A 23186-nucleotide genomic window follows, 5' to 3' on the forward strand; every position below is an offset into this window, starting at 1 on the left:
CTGATGATTTGACTGACAACTTTTTGACCTTATGATGGTGTGACTGCCATTCTCATCCAGGAGAAACCACACTCTAATGCATAGTAACCATCCATTAACGTGAGTACACAATCATTCTGTTTTGCTCCATAAATTGCATGAGGTATTCAACAGAATAGGCTTTGTGTTTACTAAGTCTGCCCAAACGTAGGCCAATGTGAATGTTCTGAGAATGTTTAAGGTAGACTAGGCTAAGCTGTGATGTTTGGTAGGTTAGGTGAATTCAATGCAATTTTTTTAAAAAATATTTTTTAGTTGGTGATGGACCTTTATTTTATTTATTTATTCATGGTGCTAAGAATCAAACCCAGTGTTTCACACATGCCAGACAAGCGCTCTTCCACTGAGCTACAACCACAGCCCTCAATGCAGTTTTAAGTTACAATATTGTTAATTTACAAAGGGCTTATGAGATATAACCTCATTATTAATCAAGGGGCATCTGCACTAACATTTCTCTTTCTGTTTTTAATTTGTATCCTCCTCCTTTTGGGCTGCTACAACAAAATACCATAGACCAGGTGGTTTATTTAAAAAAAAAAAAAAACTTATTTCTCACAGTTCTGGAAGTTTGCAGTCCAAGATCAAAGCATCAACAGACCTGGTGTCTAAGGTTGTTTCACTTTCTTACAGATAGCCACTTTTCACGTATGAGTCACAATAGTGGAATGGATGAGGCACCTCCCTGGGGCCTCATATAAGGGCCTGAATCCCATTCATGAAGGTCTGCTTTCATGACTTAATCACTCCCTAAAAGTCCCATCTCCTAATAGCATTACGGTGGGGGTTAGGGTTTCAGCATATGAATTTGGGAGCAGGGGACACAAAGGATCAGACCACAGTGTTGTGGCTTGTGCAAAATGACCCTTTAGTAAGAAGTAGTAACCACGTGCCTTGATTTTGTTATCTAATAGATATGTGACCTTGGGCAGATATTTAACATCTTCAAGTTTTAGTTTGCTCATATTTAAAATGGAGTTACTAATGTTTGCCTTGGCAGGAGGGTGGAGTTATATACGTGTTATGGTTTGGATGTGAGGTGTCCCCCAAAAGCTCACATGTAAGACAATGCAAAAAGGTTCAGAGGAGAAATGATTGGGTTGTAAGAGTCTTAATCCAATCAGTGACTTAATTCCCTGATGGGCATTAACTGAGTGGTAACTGAAGTGGTAGGATGTGGCTGGAGGAAAGGGGAACTGGGGCCTGACTTTGGGTACATATTTGTATCTGGAGAGTGGAGTCTCTGTTTCCTGATCACCATGATGTGAGCTGCTTCCCTCTGCCATCTTCTCCTGCCATGATGTTCACCCTCACCTGGAGCCCTGAAGAATGGAGCTGGCCTTCTATGAGCTAAGACTCTGAAACCATGATCCATCAAATAAACTTTTCCTCCTTTCAGTCGTTCTGGTCAGATCCTTTTAGTCACAGCGCGAAAAAGCTGACTAAGACACCAAGTCAGGCTTCAAACCCAGAGAACCAAACCAAACCCACAAAATCTATGTAAGGCAATACCCTCTGGTAGAATGTTCCGGGTCAGAAGTTAAAAGTGTATTTAAAACAACTAGTTGCTCTCTTAATTTTGTGTATTCTTGGTCAACATGTGCACAAAGTTTCTCTCCTGGTGTTTTAGAAGGAGCCCAGACAATGCTCAGGTTTATGACATGCCAGGCCAATACAGGACAGACATGATACATATTATCTGATTCCTCACAAAAACCCCATGGTAAACTTATATATTAAGAATTTTTATTAAAAAAAATCCTAATCCAAAGTATAGGTATATATTTGAAGGATTGAAAACACAAAGATAAATTGCTTTGCCTTATATGTCCTTGTGAACTGGCTTGTGACTTGAGATTGCATAAAATAATATTCTCAAAGCCATAAAAGTCCGCTTCTGCCAGGAATATTTATAAGTGTTGCTTGACATTAAAGTATGGAGTTAGCTGCTTTAAATATTTCTGTTTCTATTTCTAATCTACTTGTCGGCATAGATAACTTGACATTAAAAGAGATATTTTTTATACAATTCAAATTAGTCTTCTCAAGAAAGTGATGTTTTCCAAATGGCAACCCAATAAAGCTGACATTTCCAAAAGGGTTGTTAGCACTACCATCACCATCACCATCACCATCACCACCAACAACACCTTTATCATCACCATAATCACCACCATCACTGCCATCATTATCATCACCCCTGGACCACTGCCATCATCACCACCACCATACAACAATCATCACCATCACACCACCATTATCACCCTCACATACTACCATTACCACCTCAATCATGATGGGAGCCCACTAAAACTTAGGAGCACTGTTTTTTTGTTCTTTCTTTTTTTTATTTTATGAGGACAGAGTCTTTTTGTCTCTTGTGTATTCTGTGCAGCATATTAGCCAAGGTTCTGTTCACTGGGTGCTTAATCATTTCTAATTGATAATAATCATCACAGTAATATTCAGTACAAATGCATCCTAAAACTATTTTAGGAATAAAATTATATTTTTCATCCAAGCTCAAATGCAGCTAGTAAAGATGTGTACATGGCTTTGAAAATAGTATTCAAGAACAATACTGATTCTTCCAAAACTATATTTGAGAGCCAGTCAGCTTTTAAAACTGCAAATGAAAACAACTCTGGAATTGTTTGAATACTAATCCTGATTTTGCACAACTGTTTTAAGATCTAAGCACAGCTGATGAAAAGTTGAGAGAAAGATGATAAAATAAAAAATATATAGTCCAATATGAAGGTCTGGTTTCAAGACATTATGTTTTAATAAAGAAATGCTGATATGGGTATACATCTATGAATATGTACTTGAAGATATCCTTATGCAATGGTCTTTTAAAAATTATATATGGTGACTAAAACACCCTAGTCCAATATTATTTTTTTTTCTTTTCCTCCTTCACCTCTCTTCCTTTTCCTCCTCCTCCTTCTTCTTCTTCATCCTATACTGTGCATATTAGAGTTTCTATCATTCTGTTTTTTTACCTAAAGGTAAGAGTTGAGTGATTTAATATGGCTGGCTGCCATCTCCCCATAATGCATGGGCTGTAGTATAAAGCAACCTAAGAGAGACCGACAGAGGCCTGGCGGGTATGATAAGCAGTAGAGTGGTCCAAGCATAATAAAACACAGCTAACAGGGCAATCGATGGCCATTAACACACTCAGACAATAGGAAATTGACAGGGACCATGCTAAACTGGAGCACTCTTCCACCCATCTAAATGGGCAGCTCAACATTTGTCCTCCAGAAAAGTAGGCCAAGTCGATTAATTTCCTAAGAGAAAGTGAAATCAGTTTTTTATTTGAAAGCCTCTAATGTTTAAAAGTTGGCAAAAGATTTATTTTTATTAAAAAAAAATCATTGTACACAGTCCCCTAGGCTGGCAGTTTCCTGGGGGAGAATTTTCTGGTGGAGAATTCCACACTCACTGGCCATTAGTGGTGGGTAATATGCACAGGTACCAGTCCCCATAGCTGAGCCAAAGTCTTAAGATAGACCACTCGACTTCCCAACAGATTCCAATTCCTGTAATTTCCAAAGGAAGGAAAGGACAAAGTTAAGACTCACCACTTCTGGAAATTAAAGCCTACCAAAAACTAAAAAATAAACATGGAAAATCTTTTATATGTATGTGCATTTGTGTGTGTGTGGGGGGGTGGGGGGCTCAACTACATGTGCTTACATTGTGTCCTGGGAGAGGGGAGAATTTGCCATTTGAGATTATTTTCTATTTTCTTCTCCTATGCCTGATTATCATGCCTCTCCCTTCCTGAGAGACAATGAAGTTTGGTGAATCTATAACAGGAGATTTCAGAGCAAGTGTTAACAGTTCAGCAGAGATTGAAAAACAAAAATTAGACACCTCCAATAAAACCCAGAATTCTAATCCACTTCCTTCTATCCCTGAAGCCACCCTCTGGCTGCAAGGTCTAATCATACTTTCAAAACTGTCAGCTTCATCTCAAAAGTGAGAAGTCTCTCTGTAAAATCAGCCATCCTTTTGAACACATTTTCTCTGCCCAAATGTGAAAATAACCACTAGAGCCATTAAAAACTATTAGAGATATTAGTTCTAGTTGGAAGGAAGCAGAGTATATAAACTCAGTCATCTGGGGAGACAGCTTTGGGGCCTAAGACATCAGAGTGAGAGGATAAAAATTAAAGCAAAAGGAATCAAGGCTTTTCACAAATAATTTTTAATGGTTGGTTTTTATTTATTGAGTTTCTCACAAGTCAGGAGTAAACTGACATGATTCTTCTTTCCTTCTACAAACTGATGGCCTTTCCTTACAACAGCATGATAGGTTCTGAATATCCCTCGTGATCTGGTCTATTTTTATAGGGCACATAAACCTAGCACAAGAAGATGCTATTGACGTTTGGATGAGTTAGTCTTCTCAAGAAAGTGATGTTTTCCAAACGGCAATCCAATAAATGCTTGCATTTGCATATTTTTATGTTCTAATTCACATTCAACCATGCACCAGTATTGACAGCATATTAGTAATGGCTTTGAGAATAGGCTCTGGAGTCAGAGAAACTCAGGTTCAATTTCATGGATGGGTAATGTACGTCACCTACTCAACGTTTGGAAATTCCCATTTCTTATAGAAAGAATGAAGATAATCTTGTACCTACCATCTAGAAAGTTTGATGAGATAGTTCATGGGCTGGGGTCAGGCATGATATAAGGGTTCAGGAAGAGGCAAATAATAGCATACATCCCTTACATTAATGTTGGTGGAGCATAAACTTCCAAGATGACTCTCAGAAAGTCAATGATCATGGATGAGAAGGCAAAATAAATCAGCAATTTTCCAGTTGGTCTTTCCCTTATACTACTTCAATAGAGAGAATTACTCTGTCTTATAGCTGTCAGATTTTAGACAACTGCAAGACACTGGAACTGCAGTCAGCACTAACCAAAGCACATGGAAATAATGTTCTCTTCCCCCTTGTACATTTTCCATTTTTTCTTTTATATGTGAAGAACACAGTGCAATAACTGAATTAATATAAGCTATCTCCTTACATGCCCTGAAAATCATATTCTTTTCAAGTGCTTGACAAGTAGGCGACTGAACACTCCCTCCAGGCTGAAACATTTGTCCACGCCAATCATAACTTCCTTGATGACAAAGGAAATGAGATCCAAGCCGGAACTGCCACAGTGAACAGCAATTCAGAACATCGAAACCATAAAAAAAGGCATAACCATTCAACGTAAATCTCAAATTTGAGGTTTTCTCCTTGTTTGTCACTTAGAAAAACTTCAATGGGTCATTCACATGTTTTAAGTCTGACTCTAATATTAAGTCTCATCAGATATGAATGTAGTTAATTACCATATGCAGTAGTTATGGTTATAAATGTGTTTAAAGAAAATCACCACCATAATTTAATTTCCAAAGTAATTAAGCCATAAAATTCGTTTTTTTCATGTTGTAATGTTAATACTGCTCTTTGGTATCCAAATACATGAATTATTGACAAAAGTTTTTGAATATGAGAAATGACATGATGAATTTTGGGGTGCACAATTCAACACATAGCAATATCCTTCACTTTGCTATGTGTCAAACTGTGCACCCTACATTTCATATGTTGAATTACGAATCCCCATCATTAAGAATATGGTCTTATTTGGAAATAGGCTCATGTAGATGCGATTACAGACGAAATCATGCTGGAATTGGGTGGACCCTAATCCAATATGGCTGGTGGCTTTATGAAAAGGGAAAATTTGGATATAGCTATGCACAGAGGAAGAATGCCATGTGGAAATGAGGGCAGAGATCAGAGCGATCCTTCTCTAAGGCAAGGAACACCAGAGATGGCCAGTAAGCACCAGAAGCCAGGGGACAGGCATGCCCCTTTCAGCCTTCAGAAGGTACCTTGACCTCAGAGCACTGGCCTCCAGAAATGTGACAGAATACATTCCTGTTTTTTAAGCCACCCAGTGTGTGTACTTTGTCATACAGGAGTCTAATCAGACTGATAGAGGTGTGCATTTCTCATGCACACAAAAGCATAGAAAAACAAAATTTTCCTACAAAATACTCATCACATTTTGACTAGAAGGATAAGATGATTAAACTGAAACACGGAGATTTTTAGTAACATCAGCTGTTAATAGCTTCACTTTTCCATTAACCTTAATAAGTTCTAGGAGTTTTAGTGACACATTCTAAAGCTGGGGACATTCTTTTAAAACTTTATGTAAGTTCTGCTAAACTGAAAGAAAGGCAAACACAGGGTTTTTATCCATTGTACATTTATGACAGTTATTATTTATGCCTCAATAAATTATTCTTGATTGGACTGTTAAGACCCTACATTATCCAAACTCTTTGTCTTTTCTATTTTGTTCATTGTTAATTGTTTTACATTTTATATGCAGAATAGTGAATTAAGAACAGAAAGCCTTTATGGGACGCCTCCTTGGCTTAGGGAGTCCTGACAATGTCCCAGAATGAGCCAATAAGAGACGGGATCCCTGGACTGTGGCAAATCAGTTAAAACTGGGTTCTTCTAATTTGACTCTACAAATCACTCATGGTGCGATCCTCACATGTCCAAAAGCCAGTTTTGTCTTGAGATAAGAGTTCATCTTAGAGGGGCAATGCCTCTTCTAGTTCTTGCTTCATCATTTACAATGGAACACACCCAAAGGGAAATCTGGGATGCAAATGTTTATTGCAAGCCTATTATGCCCAAGGAACTGAATAGAAAACGCAGCACTATCACTGCATTAAAGAACTTCTATGGTGAATAATGATGAAAATATAACTAATTCTACATTAAGAGACATCTTTTATTAAGTATTTTGATAGGAGAGAAGACCAAGATGAAGTTTTATTTAGCCATGTTTTGTGAACCTGAAAATGGGGATTGTCAAGAATTGATTTTATACTGTGAAGTTAAAAGTTATTCCTATATCTTTGCACATTCTAGTCAGTGATAACAGAACAACAGTGTTGTATGTGTTTCTAGAACCTTATTCTAAAAATAAGCAAATCATTACCACAGTAGTACAACAATTTGAGAAAACCCCCTTTTTAAAATTTTAAAAGATGAAAAAAAATAATACTTTTAGAACCAGGAAATAGTAGTTAAAGTAGTACTACATTATAAAGTTAAACCTGAGGGAGATCATTCTTTTTCAGATTAAAAAAATGCTTTAAAAATGTAGTAAAATCCTCTCATATTAAATTACAAGAAGATAATTGGGATTAATAATGAATTATTATGGTTCATTTTCTCCACAGAATTCTGGAAAGAAATTAAATTTAGAAGATAAGGGGTGTCTAAAATTGCAGAACTAAAGACATTCAGGAGGAATATTCTGTGAAGTGCTAGGTTTTGAGAATTTATAATGTTGGGTTTTAAGGGGGAAAAAGGAATACTTTTTTCTGAATTTTCTTTTTTTTTTCAGTAGTTGATAGACCTTTATTTATTTATTTATATGTGATGCTGAGAATCGAACCCAGTGCCTCACACATGCTAGGTAAGTTTGCTACCACTGAGCCGCAGCCACAGCCCCAAGAAATACTTCTTATAAACAATGAAACTATAAGAATTATAGGAGCCAACGTTTTGCAGAAGAGGAAATGGACATGCAAATTGCATGAGTGCATGATTTCAGAATTCACACAAAGTGCCAAGGCTTAAAACCTCCCATCTTGCTTTCCTTTTGGCAGCCTCACTTGTACCCAGGTCTCTGCCTTCATGATACCATTAAATCAACTAACCAAATTACACCAAGGCAGGAGGCTGGAAATATGTATTTGCATCTTATAAATTCCAATCTTTGCAAATGACCTGCTAGAACATATTTTTTTTATTTTGCTTGCATCCAAGTTTTCCTACATACCAAAAAACCTTAAGCATCAAAAAGAAACATTCTCAAAAGCTATGACTTCCAAGAGTTTTATAAACTGAGATGCATGAGCCAAATCTGGCCCTGCGGCCATTTTTATATGCAGCCTATGAAGTAAGAATGGTTTTTCACATGAAAATGATTGAAAAAATTTTAAAACAAGAACCATATTTTTCGTCAGGTGAAAATGATAGGAAAATCAAATTTCAGGGTCCATGAACACAATATTATTGGAACACAACCCCACTCATTTATTTATGTATCATCTACAACAACATTTGAGATAAACTTCAGATTTGAGTATGGTGTTATATCTCAATATCCTCTGGAAATTGGTTCCAGATCCCCCTCTTGGATTAAAAATTCTGCAGATGCTCAAGTCTTTTATATAAAATGATGTAGTATTCACATCCAACTGAATGCTTCACTCATGTCTGGAGGACTCATGATATCTAATACTTTGCAGTTCCCATGCAAACAACTGTAGTATATTGTTTAAGGAATAATGACAAGAAAACAGCCTATCAGCATTCAGGACAAGTGTAATCCCTTTTTTGCTCCCTGAATATTTTTCTGTGTTTGGTGAATCTGCAGATATGGAGCTCACGGACACAGGAGGGCCCACTGTAATTCCAACAGTGACTGTATTGGCAAAACAAAGCCTAAAATATTTTCTATCTGACCCTTTTCAGGAAAAGTGTGCCCATCCTGGTTTGCCTCAGCGTTTACGTTGTTTTGACATAAAATCGGCATGTTGCTCTCAGACCCTAGAAGACATGGTTCTGGGATCAATTTTCTTCTGAACATAGTATAGGCACTCATGAAAGCTTCACACATGATGCTAATAATTTTTTTTTTAAGTAAGTAGGTGCACAGAGCTATCTATCAGAGTTAAAGGAATGTTCCTGTCCGAGACAGTAAATTGCTGCTCTGTTCCGATCAGTAAGTCGGGCTGGGCATGCTCTCACCATCTGTACACATGACCACTGAATGCAAAGGAGCAGGCCCTCTGATTCTCTGACTCACATTTAAGGGAATTAAGACAAGCATCTGGAGGTTGTGTGCTGTGTGCACATGGCCCTCACTCCCTCTGATGCCAACATGCTCTTTCTTAGCCAAATTTCATTCACTTGGTTGTTAGTGGTGTTTCCACATTTAAAAATATTTACCTCTTTAGGGATCTCAGCTTACAAGTTGCTGTGCAAAGCACAGAAGGAAATTCCTGTTCAGGGAAACCTTAAAATGTCCTCCCATGAAGGAAAATTCATTAGACAGCAGCTAAGGAATAGTTAAGAATCCACACTGATGGCTCCCCTCTTCCCGGAGGGCTGGCTGGTAGCCCCTAAGAATTAATCCATTCTGAGTCCCTGTTTTCAAATCACCTTCCACTCTCTGAAGTTCAGAAAGAGCACTTGCTTTCTTCTCTCTTTCTCTTTACATCATTTTCTTTTGTGCTGTACCCAACCTTAGAAATATGTCAGAACCATGTAGAATTAAGAATGACCAAAATATTCTAGACCAAGAACACTAAAAAGAAATTGTAAGAGATTTGAAATTTTCATCCCAGAAAGAGGAAAGCCATTGAGGGGATTCATAGAGGATTGAAACAGTATTACTGGAGTTAAGGAAAGGTGGAGGAATAGAGAACACAAGGTGAATCTGAAGCTTAATTTTGCTGGGTACAAGATTCTTGGTTGGCACCCATTTTCTTTCAGAGCTAGATATATGTTGTTTCAGGACCTTCTAGCTTTTAGGGTCTGTGATAAAAAATCTGCCATTATCCTTATTGGTTTTCCCCTATATGTAATCTGATTCCTTTCTCTTATGACTTTTAAAATTCTCTCCTTATTCTGTATATTGGGCATTTTTATTATAATGTGCCTTGGTGTTGTTCTGTTGTGATTTTGTACATTTGGCATCCTATAGGCTTCTTGAATTTGGATTTCCAATTCATTCTTCATGTTTGGAAAGTTTTCTGATATTTTTTCATTGAACAAGGTGAAAGGAAAATTTTAAAACCAAACACAAGAAACATGAAGAATTTTCTGAAAATATAATTTACTTAAAAACTGAAATGGTTTGCCGCCCCTTAGGATGCCACTTTTTAAAAAGGAAGAAAATAACAAGTGTTGATGAGGATGCAGAAAAATTGGAAGCCTTTGTGCCACTCATGAGAATGATAAATGGTACAGCTACCATGGAAAACAGTATGCTGAATCTTCAAAATATTAAGCACAGAACTTCCATAATCCTACAATTCCACTTCTGGGTATATACCCCAAATAATTAAAAGCAAGGCCTTGAACAGACACTTGTGTATCCATGTTCATATCGGCATTTGCAATAGTCAAAAGATGGAAGCATATGTCCCTCAATGGATGAAAGGATAAACAATATGGTATATCATACAACAGAATATTATCCAGCCTTAAGAAGAAGGAAATACTGATTGGTGCAATGCCACAGATGAACCTTGATGGCATGATGTTAAATGAATAAGCCAGTCATATAAGGACAAATATCATATGGTTTCCCTTATGTGAAGTACTTAGAGTAGTCAAATTTACAGAGACAGAAAATAGAACAGTAGTTTCAAGGGGATGGAGTGAAAGGGAATGAGAAGCTGTTGTTTGATGGGCACAGAGTTTAAGCTGTAGAAGATGAAAATGCTCTGGAGATTGGGGGTGGTGCCCACATATTATGAATACACTTAATGCCACAGAACTGTATACTTAGTAATGGTTAAGATGGTAAAAATTTAGTTATGTATATTTTACCACAATTAAAAATGAAAACTAAAATTGGCTTCCAAGAAAGCATTGGTACACCCACCTTGTCAGACAAAATTGTGTTAGATCCTGGTGAGAGAGCAGGAATTCAGCAACATATACAATAAGCGGGCAGGTTTTATTGAGCCAGGCATGGTGGCATATGCCCCTAATCCTAGGTACTCAGGAGACTGAGGCAGGAGGATCACAAGTTTTGAGACCAGTCTGGGCAACTTAGAGCTTGTCTCAAAATAAAATTTTAAAGAATGAGCTAGGGATGTGGCTCAGTAGTAGAGCACTGCCCAGCATGAACAAGGCCCTTGGCTCAATCCTCAATATGACACACACACACACACACACACACACACACACACACACACACACAAAGTTTCTTTTATTTATTCCTTAGAAAAAGGAAACAAAGGGGGTGGAAATTATGTTTAAGATGGTAGATGCAAAAGAGTGACCAACTTGTCCTGATTTGCCCAGGAGAGTGGGATGCTACCAGCTGTAGCCCTGTAAGTATCAGCCCCCAGATCTGTGTCTGCCTGTCCCATGTGCTATTCCAAGATTTCTCAGACTCTCCTCAGGCACTGAGAGCCAGGAAGCAAAGAGGAAACTGATTGGGAACATCCACCCAAGCCTGATGCTCTCCACCCACCACCTCCCCTCAAGTCTCAGGACTTCTGAAGGAGGACGCTGTTAAGCTAAGGCCATATTTCACAGAGATATCTTCCCAGGCAGCAGGGTAAAGGTAGGACATTCAGGAAAGAGGAGAGAGGACACTCCTTGGTCAGGAGCTGACTCTGGACACTCAAGTTCTGCCTTCCACTCTGCTCCACACCAGCTCCCCAGGTCCAGGAGGTTGTGAACATGTCCCTGTCTCAGATATTCTCAGAGGTACCCTGAGCACTCTGCTACAAAGTCACCATTGCTTTCTGGCCCTGACGGTATTATGTTAAATGAATAAGCCAGTCATATAAGGACAAATATCATCTGGTTTCCCTATGTGAAGTACTTAGAGTAGTCAAATTCTGAGAAGTCAGCTCTTCAACAAGCTGGACAATGGATTCTTAGGCAAGAAAGAGAACCAACCACTGCTTTGAGGTTTGACCTTTTTATGCATGGAGGTCACAAAAGTAGTCCCCCAAGGGAAAGCGACTGGCCCTAGGGTCTTCTTGGGGTTTTTTATAAAGTGGTCACTATAGGCCAGCTGGGAACTGCTAGAATGTTGAAAATAAGCTTCAGATGACTTTGGGACAGGCTTTTCCTATCCTTACCCTACCCTGTTCCCTGTACTATTCATATTCTCTCTCTCTCTCTCTCTCTCTCTCCCTCCCTCCCTCCCTGCCTCCCTCCTTCCCTCCCTTCCTCCCTCCCTATTTTATAATTTTTGTATTGCATTGTTTTGTTTCATTTTTAGCCAGGCTACACTGTATTTCAGTCCTGCTATCAGGGACCCATAAAAGGCAAAATTTAGTGTGTATAATCGTAACCCTAAAATCTATAGATTCATTTTAAAATCATTAAGACAAATAGTCTGAATAGTTTTTACAAGTATAATCACTAACAAACAAATCCAAACTCTGTCCACACAGTGTGTTGGAAGTTTGCTGAACCTTACCACCTCTTGTCTGGCCTGGACAAAGGGTGACTTGGCCTAAGGCTCTCTGTATTCACAGAGAGATGAAATCATCTTATATTAAAAAGCCAATCTGGAAAATAAGGAATACAGATGCTTATGGTTTTGACAGGTCTAGATGATTAAATTGGAACAAATACCAAGCCATATTAAATAAACTTGGATGATAATATAACATGTTGTAAGTTGGGGAAAATAAAACTCCAAAGAATATACGTAGAACTTTGACCTCAAAAGCAATTCTGGAGCTGTATTTAATGTGAAAGAATTTGTCCTCATAAGAAAACCATATAATATAGATGTTGAGGATCAATATATATAAATATATATATATATATATATATATATATATGCTCAACATATATATTTTAAAATATGCTTATATTATATAAATAAATATATTTATAATATATAAATAAATATATTTATATACAAGTAAATATATAAATATATTTATATATAAAATGTATTTAAAATATGTATACATTTAAGACTATATGTATATTTAAAAATATTTATACACAATAAGGTTATGAAACACTTTTATTTAAATCTCAAAATCAAAAGCAACCTTTCTTTTAAGCCATTAGGCAATAAATTTAATAAATACTTCCTATGGTTAACTTGAAGGTGCCCCCACTGGTCTATAAAAGATAAACTTTAAAGGAAAGATGTAGGTACAAAGCTCAAGGAAGAAGGATCCTTGAGTGGCTTAGAACCCTTAGCCCTCTGTAGATAGCACCTTCATCTACCTCCTCATCTAGCAGAATTTCCATTTGCTTCCCTTTCCTGAATACTCACTGAGGTTGCCCCTATTTTCAATGACTATTGCCTACAGTATTTAACAGAAAGTCAAATTAGCATGAACAGCTCACACACTGAAAAATACAACAACATTTCATTGTGGCCCACATGACAATTGATGGGAATTTCTCTGAAAGTCAATTATAAGGTTGTAGCTGAAATTCTTTTCTCACAAAGGTGGGTTGCAAGTTCAGATATATCCAGGTTGTTCCTGATTTGCAAATAATTCTTTCAGTCTTGCTGGATTATAGATCCTACTTTCTAAGAGAAAACAAAATTGAAAAAGTAAAAATATCACCACATGGACTGGGGTTGTGGCTCAGTGGTAGAGCACTTGCCTCGCATGTGTGAGGCACTGGGTTCAAATCTCAGCACCGCATATAAATAAATGAATAAACTAAAGGTCCATCAACAACTACAAAAACCAATATTTAAAAAAAAAATTTAAAAAAGAAAAATTTGCCTCACCTAGATCAAGTGTAGAGGACATCTCTACTAATAACTGCCTGTTGCTTCACACTATAGGAAATTTTTCCTGGGGATTGTTACCAACTGTCCCAAACCCTGTTCCTAACCAACCAGCCAACCAACAGGAAAACAAAACACTTCACAGTTTAAAAGAAAGCAAAACCTCTTGTGTGAGATTCTCTGGGTCTAGCATAAAAATGCTACAAGTTAGAAGTTAAAAAATAGGGAAATTACCATACTAAGCAGCAAGTGCATAGTGCCTCAGGATATTCACTTCTCTTGCACAATAAGGAGCACAGTTTTAGAGCCAGTAGCTGGGACACATCAAGTGAAGTGTCTGAAGTCGTGTTTCCACAGATGGAAGGTACATGGACTGAATGGTAGACCCCAAAAAGATATGTATGAGTACTAACCACTGGTACTGTAGACGTGACTTTATTTGGAAATAACTAAGGATCTTGAGATGAGTTCATCCTGAATTAAGTGAATTGACTCTAACAGTGACAAGGGACATAAAAGAAGACAGAGAAGAGAAAATCATGTAAAGATGGAGACAGAGATTGGAGTGATGTCAATGTGGCCACAGCCACGGAACTCACAATCCTACTAAAATCTTGATTTTAGATTTCTGGCTTCGAGAGCTGTGGAGAATACAGTTCTGTAGTTTTGAGTCAAGAGTGTGGTCCTTTTTTATGGCCACCCTAGGAGATTCATCCAAGGTGCTCTCCTGGTGGTGCACATCCCTTCAGGTGCCTAATGAACAAAAACCAGTGGCAACTTAGCTGTTTGCCGTCATCTGGATGTTGTGTCTCCCCCAAATTCATATGCTAAATCTCACCCACAACGTCATAGGTTAAGAGGTGGGTCCTTTGGTAGGTAATTAGGTTTTGAGGGAGGAGCCCCTAGGAGTGGGTTAGTGCCCTTCTGAAGGAGGCCCCAGAGCTGCCTTTCCCCTTCCACCAAATGAGGACACAGTGAGAAGGTGCCATCCATGAGCCAGGAAACCACCCTTCATCAGACCCCTTATCTGCCAGCACCTTGATCTTAGACTTCTCCAGCTCTGAAATTGAGAAGCAAATTCTAGTTGTTTAAATCCACCCAGTTTATTGTATTTTCTTATAACATTTTATAATAACTAAGACATTGCTTGAGAATTCTCTGTCTTAAGCAATTTTTCCTCTCCTCTAGGGGACTGAGACCTTCATACTCTTTTTTTTTTTTTAAAGCCCGCCTAGTTTTCCTCAGCTTTATGAATCTTCCTTAATCCTTTTTTTTTTCCTCCATGGTTCCAGTCACAAATAATCCTGGAGGTAATATCAGATTAAAATGACCCACTTCCCCACATTGAGACCATTCATTTTGCTTTCATGTATGGGCGTCTCATGGTATTTGCATTTTTTTGTTTGGAAAGGATTTTTCTAACCAATCCTGCTTCTAATATTTTGTCAAATAGTAAAACTAGTTAATTTCACAGGTTTTTTGTTTTAAGAGGTCTGTTTATTTTTATTATTTTTATTAACTGTATTAATTACACATATTAATGTACATTTTTATATTTTCTAATATTATAGAATTTAGGCTAAGGGACAATTGGTGGGATAAGGAAGCAGAAAGGGTAGCCTTGTGTCAATGCTCTAAATGTCAATCAAAAATGTCAATCTACACTGAGACCAATGGAAGAACAGAGATGAGAATAGGTGGCCTGTCAACATCTTAGGTCAGGGGAACAACTTTACAGAGAAAGGGTTTCAGAATAACAGAGAAAGTAGTTGCACAGTCATTGAAGTAACATGCTTGATAAACAAGAGCAGATACCACACGGATATACGAAGTTCAGCGAAAATGAAAAGTGAGTCCTCACATCATACAGCTCAAACAACAAAAAGAAGCTCTGAGATTTCCATTCTTAAACAATTGGTTGTCCACACCAGCACAGTCTTGTTACCCAGGTACCATTTTCTTTTTTAATGGATGTTGGCAATGAGCTAGGCAGAGAATGATTGATTGATTGATTCTGATGTAACCCGAGAGAGGAGAAGAATTAAAAGTGAGCTCCTTGGATCCCAGACAGGAGCCCCACCATTTGGAAGAACACATACACATTTGCTCTCATTTGAGGCTGAGTGATGTAATACCGAAGCTGAGGCCCAGAGCTTGATGAAGCTCCCATGAGAGCTCATGAGACTTGAGAAGACCTGTGCTGCGATCAAGAAGCCATAACAAAGACACTCCCAGGGGCCCCACACTGGGCTCTGGTGCTGCCAAGATGACACTGTGAGGAAACCCCATCCCTGCGCCTCCCTTCCATTTGGCACACAGACAGGGATCAAGTTACAAACCTCTCCTGTCTCCCTCCAACTAATCACAGTCCTACCTTGGACTTCCTTTCTATGTCCAGACAAACTCTCTGCAATATTTCCCTGCCTGCACTCCCAGGAGCCTCTCCTTTTCCAACAGCAGACTTAAAGTCCTCACCCACAGACTTGGATGCTTGCCTTCTTCCCAGGGATCAGCTACTTCTCCATCCTTTGGCCTTTGTGCTTTGCTTCAGCACCAGTGCACTTCAAACCCAACCTGTGCCCAGCCTGGACCTCATGCCTCTCCTCCTTCTCCCCCTTATGTCCTACACGTGGCTCCCCAAACATCTGTCAGCAAATTCTTCCCTCATGTAGATTCCTTGTCAACCCATCAGTCAACAATCTACATGAGATATTGGCTGCCTACTAAGTGCCCAACTCCTGTGTGTGTATGTGTATGTAGAGAAAGAGAGACTGAAACAGACACACACAATAGTAAATTAGTATTTGCTAGTTAATTTACAAATAATTAGGATGGGGTTGGGTTTAAGTCTTCAACGGCCTATTCTGCCTTGCCATGATATGGACTGCTGGCTCATTGTGGGCTACCAAACACACCAAAGTGACAAGGAACAGGTGGTACTTTAGTCAGGTGGCAAGAAGACTGGGGACTCCACTGACACAGAGCAAGAAGGAAGCAGTGATGAGCCCTGGGCCTAAAAGACAGCTGGAGGTAGAAACAAGGGACTTGTGCTTACTTTGATGTGGGAAATTAGGAAAAGGGAGGCCAATCTCATGGACTCACATGGCTCAAGAGCATGGAAACTGACAATCCTCTGCTGCAGTCCTGACTTTTCTTCTCCTTATCCAGTGAATATCACCAGCCACAAAACCAGCAGTCTCCAAACTGAGCAAATGCATAATGTTCCCACCTTTCGACATTTGCTCTGCCTCCTGTCTTCTGGTGATGTCACTATTAATCCACTTGCCCAAGTCAGTCCCAGGACATTCTGAGGTCCACATCAGAGAAGCTTCCCCCAAACAAGACACAGAAAGAAAGGTGGGAAGGGATGCCGAAAAGCAGGCAATGGGGGAACCAAGAAGGAGAGGCAGTGGGAGGAGAGGGGGTCAACTGAAGGATGCAATGCTTTCTCTAGGTTACCCAATTGGGGGTACAGGAGAACCCAGGAAAGACTTTCAATGGAGTGCCACCTGCAGAGGCCAGCCAGCTGGGGAGTAAAAGATAACACCATTCACTCTGAGAAGCTTGGACCCTGTTGCTTGCAGGTTTTTGCTCCCATCCAGGAAGACCTCCCCACATGCTCATGCTTCATTTAATCCCTCAGGACCCAGCTCAAGGGTGTCTTCTGGGGCACACTCCCAGCACCCCTTTCTCCTCACTAATTGGGCCAGATGTGCCTGAGCCATCCTATAGGACACACTGGGCTTTTCTCTGCCAGGGCACATACTTCATTATATTGCAATGGTCCGCTTTCTTCTCTGATCTTGGAACCATGGATAAACATCATTGTGTCCAAATTCTGTGTCCAACACATAGTCCAGTGCCTGGCAAAGAGATGCTCAAAGAGGGTTCAAGAGATGAATGAATGAATGAATGAATGAATAAGGAGAAAACAGAACGTAGATGCTCCATTGAAAAACTTTGATGAGAAAAGTAAGAGATAGCTGAGCAGATAGGACAGGAAGGGCCAAGGAAGCCTGTGTGTGGAGGAAGGAGGAACATGAACCTATTCAAAAGCTAAAATGAGGGAGGAGACAGAAAGAGACTGAAGATACAAGGAGGAAGGAGAAATGGCTGGTTTGGGGTTCCAGGGGAGAAGGAACTGTGGGCACAGGAGTAGGAGCCAGTTTGGAGTGGGGGAGACGAACCCTCCCCCCGAGACTAGAAGAGAAGGATGATGGAGGTGAGGTTGAGGAGGGGTTGGGGGAACAGTCGAGTTGAATGAGCTTCTGTCTGGTTACCACATTTTTCTGCATGAAATAGGAGAAATGGTCATACACAAAGTAGCAAATAGAAACATAAAAACAGAAAAAAAAATTAGAGAAAGTGATAAAAGTTCAGAATAACTTCCCAGGCAAGCATTCCTAACATAATGGGAGTACTTGTTATATGCTGGGTGTTGTGTCACCCCATTCCCAAATTCATAACTTGAAATCCTAACCCCCAGTAGAAAATGATTATATTCGAAGAGAGGGTCTTCACAGACGTAATCAGGTTACAATTATGTCATCAGGGTGGGTCTCTACAATCTCACTAGAGTCCTTCTGCGAAGAGGCAATGAGGACAACAGACACACAGAGCGAAGACCCTGAGCGCACACAGGGGGAGGTGTCTCTACAAACACAGAAATGCCTCCCTCAGAAGAAACCAATCCTGCAGACACCTTGATGGTGGACTTCCAGCCTCCCAAACCGTGAGAGACTAGATTCCTGTTGTTCCAGCCCTCCAGCCTAGGGTTCAAGATCAAAGGTGGAACCAAGGACACTTCCTGATCTGGAGGCCACCCCCACCCTCATCCCATTTTCTACTGAAGTCCCAGCATAGTGACTTCCTATAAAGTGGTTCTGAAACCCGGGGGAGGGAGAGGCCTGAGCAACAGGATGATGATTTGCTTTTGAGCACCTTGAGCTTGAGCTTACACAGATCTGCTTATGTTTCTCCTTTTGGTTCCTACATGGCTCTGCCCTAATTCACCTGAAATCACCTTAAGGATTTCCTACAAGGGCTCAGTGGAAACCTGATGTCTACTGATCTGTGAGCCAGCCTCGCCCGGCTCACCAGGCTGCCAGTGACCTAGTACTTGACATGATTTGGACATTTCCATGGTCCACCGCCGGCTTCAAACACCTTCTCATAATGTGTGTGTGTGTGTGGGGGGGCATACCCCCTGGCCTCAATTTCTCCAACTGGAGTGGGCCCTGTGGTTTAACACCAGACCACTAGGCAATGACACAGAGTGGGGACAGTCCTCTAGGGAACCCCTCCAGCCTCCCACCACTGAATTGTTGAGCTCATTAGGCTGACCGTTTCCCTGGAGGTCTCATGCTGGTCTAAAAGGATGGGACACAGAGATGCTCTTTTCAGAGCTTGCAGGGGTGGCTTTGTGACCACCCCTGGTCACAGCAGGGGTCTGGCTGGGTAAGGAAGGACAGTGCAGAGCCCTGGAGCAGGAGAGGATGATAGCAATGGAGTAGCCAAGGCCCAAGTGAGAGTCCTCCATCCCTCACTGGTCTCACCTCAGCATCTTGCCAAGGCTGACCCTGTACTCACCTCCTACCCTCACAGCCTCAGTGACACTTCTGTGCACTGCTGTTTATGAACCTTCAGCTGAAGGTGCTAGAAACCATGAACCTGAGGCAAGATTCTATGAGCGATCACGAGAAAGGGTTCTGTTGGAAGCCGTGTATGAATTACAGGTTTGTTTGAGCCACCGTAAGGCAGGGAGGCTGCTTTTCTGGGAATTTCCAGATGAAATTCCCCAGTTGAAGATCAAGTCTAGATCACACTGGTGCCTGCCTTAGCTCACAGACCTGGGTTCAAACCGCAGCCACCCGGAGATGAACGTAACCTGCCAAGCCCTAAACAACTTGCGTTCTCCACTCTTATCCTGTTTTCTTAAAGAAGCTCTTGATTGAATCCCTTTGGTGTGTTTCAATATAAATAAAGCATTTGTGGCTTTTCTCTTTGTTAGAGATCAGACTCATCACGTTCTCTTCCACCCATCAAGCCCCTTCAAATAATTTCCTGTATCTTTTGTATTCCTTTTTTTTTTTTTTTTTTGTGATGCTGGGGATTGAACCCAGGGCCTTGTGCATGCGAGGCAAGCACTCTACCAACTGAGCTATGTCCCCAGCCCTTGTACTTATTTCTTAATATTACTTCCTAGCTTTTATTCCAGCGGTTCCATACCTCTAAGTGTTACTTACTCCCTCCTCTCATAGATCGTGAGATTAAACCCCCTAATTTTTGTTTCTTATTTCTGCCCAAATTCCTGGTTGTTATTTTCTACATCTCAAGGGAATATGAAGACCTGTCCCCAAAGTTCAGAGGGCACCAGCGAGAGTTGACCAACAGCAAGGGTTGATGTGCTCTCTGGCTAGCTCATCCCAGCTAAATTGATATACGTATATTTCCTGGTTTGTCTCTATAAATTGAAACTGCTTATAGAATAGATGGAGCTAGATTAACTGCTACTTCCCAGTTTGGGTCACACTGCATCAAATCCATTTTTTCCTTTTTACATCATTGTTTATTTCTTTTGTGGGCAGATAACCAAATCCAGTCAGCAGTGACCCATGCAGGTTCCCTGGCTTGGCTGCTGGTAACAATAACCCTTACATTTCCCTAAGGTTTTAAGTGAAGAATCACTGGACACGGATCTAAGTAACTCTTCCAGCCAATTTGACCAGGCAGACCCAGGACATTGATAATCATTTTAGTATCCCAAAAGGATGCATAAAGCTCAAAGAGACCTAGAGAGTTTAAGCTTTAGCAGAATCTGGATTTTTATTTCTTAAGGAATTGCATTGGAAATACTCAAAGAGCTTCCTTTGTGAAACTCACATCCTCTCCAGATATCAAGAGAATACAAAACTAAGGTGTATTTTGTACATACACAAGGATTCAAATTTTATCAGCTCTTCCAAATAGACATGTTCCTGCATTCATACCAAGAAATTGAATTAGAAACCATGAACTTCATAAATGCCCTTGATTACACTCCTCTCAGACTGTCTGTGCAGCCTGGGGCATTCTGCAGTCCCCTGAACAATCTGCAGTCTTTATGAATGTCCTCTTTCACTGGGAGTAGCAGGAGAAAGGGTAGGTCATCTCTCAGAGCTCACCCCAAATAAATTACTTGGGAAGAGGCAAATGATTCATGAGTCCAGAGACTTCTTTCTGATGAACTCTATGTTTGATAAATGGATATTGTAAAGCACTTTGACTGAAGCAAGTTGTTCCGATATCAGGAATTTGCTGGCTAAATTACAGACATGCGTGCATTCATTACTGAACACCAGGTGTGTTCTGGTGGGCCATGTCTTCTTTGTTCCCCAGGAGATCTTGAATAATCAGGGTGAGGGAACCCTTATGGAGTCATGCCACATTCTCAGGTGGTTGTTGCCAGAGGCAACGAAAAGGAGGCAGAGGAGAACAATGATTGGGTCCAGAAAATTCCAGGCCACTAACACTGGTTATTCGGTAACTAATAGGGTAATAATTAGCCCATGAAAGTCAAAGACACTCAGCAACATGAATACCATTCTGTGCCCAAGGGCTAACTCCTTGCCCAGATGTCATCCAAAGGTATAAAAATGGTGGAAAGTTGTTAGTTTGTTTCCCAAGAGGAAAGTCAGGATAGAAAGAGAGGGTTCATAAGTAATGCCAAGTAACAAGACTAACCAACTCTCCTTAGCGGGCACCAGTGTAACACCTGGGTGTTCAAATGCTGACCACATTTATAGATGGGGGAGGTAATATGAAGCAGAATGGCATCGTACCTGAAAGAAGTATTAACAGCTTATTGAAAATGCTTCATTATAAATTGTTATCTATTTCAAATGTGCCACTGTATTGACATGACATTAATAATGCATGGAGAAGACACTAGCGCATTTTAGAAAGAATTGATTTTCTGCCTTGTGCAAGTCAGCGATCCCTTTTTTATTTAATGAGCCTATATGCACTATTTTTATAACATACTTTTCATTATTAATCCTCAAAATGAGATTATAATTCAGTGAGAAAAAAATCTCAAAAGTGATACATAGCAGAATCCTTTGCCATTTGAATTTTTAAACTCAAAAAAGAACTAACATGTAATATCACATTTGTCCACATGGTGTCACTAGAACTCCATGAGAGTCAAAGAAGCTCAGCTCCAAGAGTTACACTCCCATAATATTTTTTTTTGAAAATTTGTTTTAAATGCCCCCATTTCATGCAAAAATATTACAAAATGACAATCTCATGCGTTATCAGAATAATTAAATGTTTCCTAAGAAGACTTTAAGTTCAGGTTAACTTCCAAACATCGTATATACCTTTGACTTAAAATACTAGCTGGAGTAAAACCACCATTTATTGAGTACAAACCACAGTGCTAAATATGTTACATGGATTGTCTTCTCTAATCCGTAAGACACTATCTTTCTTGAATGGAAGTCTCATGTATTTGTTTCTAAAATGAAGACCCTCCAAAGTGTAGTCACTTGCCAAGCTTCCCCTGTGCCCAATCTCACATAGGGGGTCTCTACTAGGCAAAGGGGTCATAAAAACAAAAGGAGGGAGCCAGGTCTCAGGTCTGGAGGGCTCTCATGCATCTGGGAGACAGATCTTCCCCAGGAAAAGGCAGCAGTCTGAGGGTGGTGAAGTAGGGCCAAGCAGCTGTCCAACAACTGTTAAAGGACAGAGAAGTATTATCTGAGATCCCTTAGCTATGAGTCCTCTACCCCCCATGGATCCAGGAGACCTGCTAGAGGACTACTAGCTAAGGGATCTCAGCTGATCCCTGCAGGGGATCAGGACTAAGACAACCAGAAAGAGAACCTGTGAACAGGGCGAGGAGCAGAAAGCATTTCAGCAGACATTTCCATGGTTCAGCAAAGGCCAGTCCATGAGTGCTACTGTCCCCAGAGCTGTCCTTCCCTGTGAGATCCCCAGAGGCCCATACAGTTCTCACTGCTTTCCATTCCCAGCGCCAAAGTACTGACTCACAGCATTTTTAGCCAAAGGGAATGAAGTGGATGTTTCTTTCTTTTAAAAAGATGCTGAGCTGGCTCCTCAGTCAAGTGGTGATGATTCATGGGGAACAAATCCCGGTGGCAGAAGGCCAGCAGTGGTGATTTACCTCATTCAAGTTTTAACAGCTGGAGAGCAGTGAGCTTTGCAACGGGTTACCCTGCAGTACAGCTGAGAGTGATCTTTGTCTTCCCAGAGGCGACCATGTGCAGGAGGCCTGGTCCCTTTTCCACAGGACATGAAGGATTCTCTGAGCAACTCTGGCATGAAGTCAGGGGGTCTGAGCACACTGGTCCTTTTGTAAGTCTGGGTAAAAGCACAGGCCAAACGCAAGTTTGCCTTTGGAAATATTATGGAATCTCATAATTTGGGACCAGTAGAAAGAACCCCTTTGTGTGTGTGTGTGTGTGTGTGTGTGTGTGTGTGTGTGTGTGTCTGTGTATGTGTTTACCTATTTATACTTTTAAACATTTTTTATTAAATTTTTTAACATTGAAATCTAC

General features: G+C 40.2%; 1 protein-coding gene and 1 non-coding gene across 2 annotated transcripts in view; both read right to left on the reverse strand.

Annotated features, from left to right (window-relative positions):
* Dclk1 (doublecortin like kinase 1) overlaps positions 1 to 23186 on the reverse strand; it is a 323537-nt gene that overhangs the window by 166080 nt on the left and 134271 nt on the right. The gene's annotated exons all lie outside the window — the stretch shown is intronic.
* Trnaa-cgc (transfer RNA alanine (anticodon CGC)) lies at positions 19721 to 19794 on the reverse strand. Its single transcript has one exon. It is a non-coding gene; the product is annotated as a tRNA-Ala (tRNA).

Source organism: Urocitellus parryii, chromosome 2, assembly GCF_045843805.1.
Source record: "Urocitellus parryii isolate mUroPar1 chromosome 2, mUroPar1.hap1, whole genome shotgun sequence".
NCBI classification, from domain to species: Eukaryota; Metazoa; Chordata; class Mammalia; order Rodentia; family Sciuridae; genus Urocitellus; species Urocitellus parryii.